Source organism: Myotis davidii, unplaced genomic scaffold, assembly GCF_000327345.1.
Source record: "Myotis davidii unplaced genomic scaffold, ASM32734v1 scaffold394, whole genome shotgun sequence".
NCBI classification, from domain to species: domain Eukaryota; kingdom Metazoa; phylum Chordata; class Mammalia; order Chiroptera; family Vespertilionidae; genus Myotis; species Myotis davidii.
Window position 1 is genome coordinate 515,831 of NW_006287548.1, and position 8,476 is coordinate 524,306.

The 8,476-nt window shown below is 41.3% G+C and overlaps 1 long non-coding RNA gene across 2 annotated transcripts; it reads left to right on the top strand.

Moving 5' to 3' along the window:
• Positions 1–2,451: 2,451 nt before the first annotated feature.
• On the top strand, positions 2,452–8,270 carry LOC107182415. 2 transcript variants are annotated; one of them, XR_001513135.1, is made up of 4 exons: positions 2,452–2,871; positions 2,967–3,013; positions 7,357–7,451; positions 8,209–8,270. It is a non-coding gene; the product is annotated as an uncharacterized LOC107182415 (long non-coding RNA). The 2 variants fall into 2 exon arrangements; XR_001513134.1 differs by lacking the exon at positions 8,209–8,270 and having other exon boundaries at positions 7,357–7,775.
• Positions 8,271–8,476: the final 206 nt, after the last annotated feature.

The following is an 8,476-nucleotide window of genomic DNA, read 5'->3' on the forward strand; positions in this document are numbered from 1 at the left end:
CGCTTCTCTCCCAGTTAGCAGCTTCCACCTCCCTCTTTTCCTTGCCCTTTGAAATATAAGTGTAATGTTTGCCCATCACAAACAGCCTTGGGAGGCTGCATTGCATAATGGATGTCAAAACCAGCCTGGCTTAACTCTGTGCTCTCATTCATCAGCCCTCTGACCCTGGGAAAATTGCTTAACGCCTCTAATTCCTGCTCTGTAAAATGAAGAGAATAGGTTTTACTTAAAAAATGGACAGATTAAAAGAGATCATGTTTGTTTGTTTGTTTATTTGGAATTCCTTCCTAAGCTGGGGGCAATCTGACCCACATGAGAACCTTGGTTAACTTCCTCCCTGCCTTCTTAGGCCTGTGACCTTTGGGTACCACACAAATTACTAACTCCGGCTAGGCGTCAACAGTGCAACAATTTGTGTGATACCATTCCTCTCTTCCTCTCTTCTCTATCCAATCTTACTATTCCCCTCACAGCACCCTCTGGAAGGTGGCCATGTTTTAAAGACTTTAGCAAGGTGCCTAGCGTAACACTTGGTAAATGGTAGCTATATCTCTTATTATTTCCTCAAAGGTACAGCTATACCGAGAAAGCAAAAACAACACAAAAGATGCCATGCCATTAGCTATTTCTTGCTTTTCCCTCTAGTGGACACATCAGCTTCTGGATTGGAGGCCAGTGGAAACTAAATGTTACTAGTGACCAGGTCTGAGACGCAGCAAAACCAATCTGGAACATGCCTCTGCTGATAAAAATTAGGTTTCTGTGTTTTCAAAGCTGAAAGAGGTGCTTGGTGTATTGAAATAGGGGAAGAGCAGGGTTGGCTAGGTCGTGGGAACCGTAAGAATATTTTATTAGGGCAAAATATAACTTGAGGCCATCTCTAGCCTAAAGCACCAACCACAGCATACAACTCCAGGGAATAACCTCCAGTGATCTTTGTTCTTTCCTAACTAGCAACCAACCCTTCGGAATAACAGCCTGTTTTGCCCTAGATTTTCACCAGGGTTGCCTTACTGTATGTACTTAAGCACATGCGCTTGAGTTTAGTTACCATATAACTAGCTGAGCCTTAAAAATGGGGAAACACCTTGTGGACATGCTCACTAAATTTCCACCAGGTCTCCACATTCGCCGGCTCAGGGAAATGCGGCCTCACCCGCGTGTCATGTTTCCAATACCTCCCCCCTCCACCTGGATTTCTTGTACATGAAGCCAGTTATACAGACAGCAAGTGCCCTTCTGAAACCTCTGGAGCTGGCACCATCTTCTGCACATAAGAAGAGTTTTCAAATTGGGTCACGTGGAGCCCCCACGGAAAGGCAGAATTTCAAAAATGATGAGCAAGATGTGTACTTCAGGAGGTCAAATGCATGTCCTCTTCTATGGAAGCCAAGACGCACTTTCCCCCCTTCCTTCAAGGAAGCCAGATGCTGATTCATTCAAGACTCAGCAGGACCACAGTGCTTTATGATTTGATAGAGGCTTGTTACGACACCATGACAGCGCTATAATTTCCGACAGGGCGCAGTGCTTTCAGCTAGCTGGGCTCAGTGTCAGTGAGCAGCCCTGTACCTTTGACACAGGCCAGTAGCTCTATGTTTCAGTATTTTGTATTCTTTTGGGAAGCATTAGAAACAGCAGTCGGGTTTTGCCTGTGAGCAGATTCTCTTCCCCTGGGGTGGACGTTCACAATGTCTGTAATCGATTGCAAGTGACCGCAGTGCCCACTTCTGAGGCCGAAGCAATGCTAAAACCAGTTCTGCGTGCAGAGGGCCGTTTGGTTTTTTTGTCAAAGGCAACCTGTAATTGTAAAATTCCTCTTGCGTTTCACCGTCCACATAGACCTAAATAATGTGCCCTTGTTTTTTTGTTTTTGCTTTTTTTCAGGTTATGTGGTATGTGGTCGTTCTTGCTGTTGTTTTGAAGTAGTAGACAGTTAAGTAAACATCTTAGGGGAATAGCTAAGATCTAAAGCTAGGAACGCTTCATAATTTTTTTCTATTTTAAGAGAGACAAGGCCCGGCTGGCGTGGCTCAGTGGTTGAGCGTAGACCTATGAATCAGAGGTCACGGTTCAATTCCTAGTCAGGATATATGCCTGGGTTTGGGGCTCAATCTCTAGTGTGGGGCGTGCGGGAGGCAGCCATCAATGGTTCTCTCTTATCATTGATGTTTCCATCTCTCTCTTCCTCTCCCTTTCTTTCTGAAATCAATAAAAATATATTTTAAAAAAAGATTTTTCAGAAGTCTTCTGCCCTGCCCTCCACACCTGTCTCTTCTTATCACTATGGACTTTTGCCCCAGGGGACGAGTCTCTACATAAAAATTGTGTAATCCTTACTTCCAAGAATTACCTGGGTGCAGACCTGTAATACTCACCTCCCATGTGGACAGGCGTGGTGGCTGCTGTGTGACCGGAGACCTGCCCAGGGTGGGGTTGGGGCAAGAGGGTGAGAGAAGGAATCCTCTGCAGCAAGCACAGCTGTGTAACAGGCCTTCGATCCAACAGCAGAGCTGAGTCGGGCATATTGGAGCCATCTCATTCTCCTTTAGCAATCTGACACGACTTTCTGCAGCTACTTCCAAAAACTTCCCCTCGTTTTGCTTAGATTGGGGATGGGATGAGGACAGAAAATGAGAGGTCTACAAAAAAGTATTTTTTCCTTCATTTATTGATTATAAATTCAAGCATTTACTAAGTGCTCTTGATGGGTCCGGGCACTGCGCTCAAGGTCTTATGTGCATTCACTCTCTTAATTCTTACAATAACCATCAAGTGGATCAATTTTCAACCTCCATTTAACAGTTGAGGAAACTGAGCCTTTGGAGAGGTTAAGACACTTGTCCAAAGGTCACATAGTAAGAGGCAAAGGTGGGACTTGATTCTGATGTGATGCCAAGGCGGTGCTCTTAACCACTGTGCTATACTGCCTCCCTGTGTTAACATCTTTTCTCTTTCCTCCCCAGCACCGGGGAAGATAATAGAAGATAAGAAACCTGCTAGATGCTTGGAGGTACTCTTACATGCATTTGCCATTACATTAATACTATATTATTATGGAATGGTTTGTTAAATTGTAATGTTTATATGAAACAACTGGGAAACTTAAATAGGCTCCAGCAAACATAATTCAAGCTGTTTGATCTCTAAAATACGATTATAATAATCTCTTTCTGTTGGCCTCTGTCTGTCTGTCTGTCTCTGCTCTTCTGAAGTGATCTTTTGTTTTGCATGAACAGTTGTTACTAGAGCAGTACCAGCTGCAGGAAAACAATTCATGACATTACCGCCTCCCCCCTCTCTTTCCTCCCCACAACCTCCGGTCCTGGCATGAGCTATTATTTTGAATGAATGTGACTGACAGAGACGGGAGGCTCTCACATTTATTTCTCATATAAAATTTATTGAAGCAAAAGCTTCTCCAAGAGAGGCCCCAGCATTGTATCTGGTTCAGACAAAAACCTTCAGGGGAGAAAAGGGCTGCCGATACAATTTAGTTGGAAGATAGAGAGGCAGGAGGAGAGGAACACTTTTGGGAATTTTGAGCACTCTCTTCTATTTCTGGCACCCTGAGGGATAGTTACATCTCAAAGCACAAATTAGAGTAAAGGAGAACATTTGAGATTATATAATGTCCTTTGTTAGACACACCAGCTTTAGGGTTGGTCTAATTTACTTTGACTACTCATTTCTGAAAATTGCCTCTGGGATGCAGAATCCATCCTTAAATTAAGCCTTTCCCTTATTCCATACTTCATGTGAGAGAGAATGCCCAGATAACCAAGATCTGTATGTATTCTCCAGATCTTCAATAAAACTATAAAGCTTTCTGTTATATTCAAGGTTCTCAGCCTCCTGTTTGTATTCCATGTTCAAGAGCTAGAATTATTGGCAACGCAAATGAAGCGTTTCAAGGGACCAAAACATACCACCATCCCCATTATAATAAAACATTATCTCTTCGTGTCCATAATAGTAGCTATAGCATGAGCATGGCTTGTATGCTGGACTTTCTGCATCATGTCTAGGTGTGAGGACAGCTGTTTACTACCCTTATGTTGATGTCTTTTATGTTTACACATTTCAGAAAACATATGCTCTTTCTTCATTGCTGGTCAGCTCTTTTGCCATAGTTTTTTTTAAAAAATTAAATATACTTCTATTGATTTCAGAGAGAGGAAAGGAGAGGGAAGGGGGAGAGAGAGAGATAGAAACATCAATGATGAGAGAGAATCATTGATCAGTTGCCTCCTGCACGCCCCCTACTGGGGATTGTGCCCCAAACCCAGGCATGTGCCCTGACCAGGAATTGAACTGTGACCTCCTGCGTTCAACCACTGAGCCATGCTGGCCGGACATATCTTTTTCATTGCTCTGTGTCATGAGAGCATGCTCAGGCTAACCTACTTCAGATATATGATAAGAATGTGGAGAAGAGTCAAGACCAGTTAAACCACCTGACAGCCAGCCAACCCCCAAACACATGAGAAGGCTCAGCTAAGGTCAGCTGGGTGCCTCCCCAATGCACACTTCTGACTGTAGACATGTAAGAGACCCCAAATGAGACCAGGAGAGCCACCCTGCTGACCTATAGACTTATGAGTAATTATAAATGGCTATTGTTTTAAGCCTCACAGTTTAGGGATATTTTGTTAGGCAGTCTCATTGTGTCAACAGATGACTGATACAGGCACTAATGGTTCTTCCCAATGTGGCCCCTCTACCTCTTTAGCTTCATGTCCCACCACCCCAAAAGCACTTTAGCCCAGCCGGTGAGGCTCAGGGGTTGAGCGCTGACCTATGAACCAGGAGGTCATGGTTTGATACCTAGTCAGGGCACATGTTCAGGTTATGGGCTTGATTCCCCAGTAGGGAAGGTGCAGGAGGCAGCCAATCAGTGATGCTCTCTCATCATGGATGTTTCTATCTCTCCCTTCCTCTCTGAAAACAATAAAAAATATATTTTTTAAAAAAGCACTTTACACTCCAGGCACTTTACTTGAATTTCTGAAATTGGACATGGTGTCTCATGCCTTTTGATATGTGATTCTCTATTTCTGAAACACACTTCATGACCTGATCTGCCTGGACAACAATCCTTCCTCCCAGGTTTAGGTGTTACTCCTCTGGAAAGCTATCCTGATGCCACAGGCCAGGTTAAGGGCTCCTTCCATGTGCCTGTGAGTATCTCTAGCATAGAAAGGCACACACATTATTACAATTTATTTAGCTAGATGTTCTCTCTCTTCCTTCACAGGCAGAAGCTCCCTAAGGCAGAAACTTATATTCTCTATATCCTGAATATAACATTTGGCACAAAATAGAATTTCTACACAAACTTGTAAGCTTATTAAAAACATGTATTTATTTTAGCATAACAGAGTTCTAAGTCTCATAAAGGAGAAATTTCTAAGAGAACAGAGGAGGTTTCACAGAAAATGCAGAAATTGAAATGCTTCTTTCCATTTAATGGTGGAGAGGATTTGGGAGGTGGAGAATATTTCAGGCAGAAGGAACAGCCATGGACAATGGCAAAGTGGTACTTTGGTGGTTGAAATGTTCAGTATTATTGTAGGGGAGGATTCATGGTTTCACACAGTCCACTTTTGGGCCATGCTCATAGAGATAAAATATCACAGTACATGATCAGCCACTTGACATGGTATGGTATTGTCACTTCTTAATCTTCTTATCTTAGAGATAAACGCTATCCCTGCATTTAAAAAACTAAACGTTAGTATATTAGTCTCTTCAACAACCCACTTGTTTATATGACCAAGAAATGTCTAACTGCTAAGAGGTTAATAAAAACACACACCTTCAAAGCACATGGTTTTCTAAAGTGTGGGAAATGAAGCAGATGACATTTATCAAATGCTTATTAATCCATTAATAACCAGTTTTGCTATGTCTCCAAAATTTGGGGGTAATTAGAATAGATAATAAATTTGGTGTAATGTCAATACAACTTCATATGCTGTTTAAACTGATCATCCCCTTATTTGGCTTTAGTACTTGGCAAAATATTTTCACAGGTAGTTTCAAAAATAGACCCGTAACTGTGTCTATAAATACTTACTTGCTCATATAATTAAATCTGAAGAAAATACATACACATGAAAATATTTGTACTAATATGGTAAAAATTTATAGGTAATTTAAACATTTATCCATCAAAATTCTCTTCAGTGTGGTTAATGCTTTTATGATATCACAAGAATATCAAGAATTGATGTTTGAACCAAAGAACAATGTACATGAGGTTTCTCTTTGCTGTGTTGGTTTGTTTTAAGGTAGTTCCAATACTCTGAATCTGCTTTTGCAAAATATTTTATTAAAATATTTGGGTGACCTATTATTTTTTCACTGGGGATGCCAAGATAGGGATGGAAAGAGCCTGAGGGCAAACAAGGCTGTTGCAGGTGGGTGGACATTCTCTCTAGTTGCTTTCCTGTCATTTGGCGGGAAGTGAACTGGCCACCCCCCGCCCCACCCCTCGCCTCCTTCCCTTTTGCCCTCACACAGACTGTTGTTGATGTTCTCTGAGGACAGGCTAGGGAGTTGAGGGGTTCCTCTGAAGGAGGGCTGCTTTGATCTCTGCTGGACCTACAATCTCTTGGGTCATGTCTGTCTTTTTGGGGGGAAGGTCATGTCTCTTATTCCTGATGGTGTCTGGACAAAGAAAAAACACCATCCCTGCACTCCTGACTGTGGGGTGCTTGGCCTCAAACACGAATTTAGATTCCAACACACCCTATTGAAGAGGAAGCCTTACAAGTCTGACGGTTGGTTTGGGCAACTGAGAATGAAAGCATTTTTCTTTGGAACCCTTTGTGCTTTACAAAATACCTCAAGGGGAAGGTCTGTAACACTGAAGCCCTAATAAAGAACATAGGAAATTTGGTTTCTTTGATGAAGAAAAACCTTGACGTATACAACGAATAATACAAGTAACCCTGTCTTCTTAAACAATGTTACTTTATCTATTTAATACATTGAGATAAAACAAGATATAAGCAAAAATAGGAGAGAAAGGAAAACAATAGGTTTTTTCTTCCATCACTGTATAGAGATACTAAGATATGGAAATTATTCTTGGGATATCTATAATTCTTAATAAAAGTTCCAAGAAAATCTGCTTTAAAAATTGCACACAAGCTAAAGAAGAGAAGAATTCCACTTTTCAGGGGAATTCTCAGGGGCAGACATCTTAATGAGGTATCACTTAGGTGTCAAAGAGAAAACTGATGTTTCACTCAAATTGAGCTGTCCTGCTCCTATTTTCTATAATTCTTTCTAAGAGCTGATAATGAAACTAAGGGAGGGCTCCCCTTTTCTTTTTCTGACAGTTCTCAGGTCAAATCTCCATTTCCTCCAGCTCCTTTTGGACCTTGCCCCTCCCGCAGACAACCGGTATGAATCCCTTTCTCTTCATTCCCAGGTGTAGGGAGGTAAGACAACAATTACAAACCACACATTTCTACCCTCTGGCAGAATATGATCAATAGTAAGCTAAATCCTATGGTTTAGTTTTAGACTTCAAGGTCTGATTGCTTTGGGGGCTTCATTCTTGATATTTTGAATTTATTATGTATAACTATGTATATATGCATGCATACATATCGATTTAAGTCCATACCTCCCCTTAAGTACTTTAGTGAATCTTATAATCCCGTGATAAAGCCCAACCTCTTAGCATGCCCGGGATCTCCTACCCTCCTTCTTTGTCTGGTTGACCCTTCTTCTCTGTATGGATTCAGCTCAGCATACATCATTTACAGGAAACGTCTTAATATCCAGAAAGTGTACAGGTGTCTCATCTTTGCTCCTTATCACTTAGCATATTATAAAAAAGTAATTCACTGATGGATTGGTTCAGCAAATATTTATTGAGCACTTACTCTTATTGGCCTAGCACTATAAACTCCACAAGGTCAGGGTTGTTTGTTATAAAACAGACTTTAATAAACATTTGTTCAACTAAAATGGATATATATTATTTTTAGTTTTAGGAAAAGGCTTAAATTGGTTACTCATGAATGAAATTGCCAATAGAGAGGCATTGTGATGTGGTAAAAAACAACAACAAAAACCCTACTGGAGTTATAAGCAGAATAGTTATTGGTGGTGACTAAGAGCCTAGATTTCAGAGTCAAATTTCTTGTATTTAAATCCTGGCTCTTCTGCTTGCTGGCTTTGTGACATCAGGGCGATCATCCAGTCTCCTGTGTCTCACATGCGAGATGGAAGTTGTAATACGTGGCCCACCAGGTACTGAGAGTGGTAAGTGAGGAAAGTAAATTAAATGAGGAAGAAGTACTTGTTATTTATTTAACTTATTTATTCCGATTATTGATTTTCTCAGTTTCATCCTTGATGGTGCTGCTCAAGCTTTAATGTATATACAGATCAGTTGATCATCCTGTTGAATGTGGTTTCTGATTCAGTAGGTCTGTGGGACCTGAGAGTCTGCATT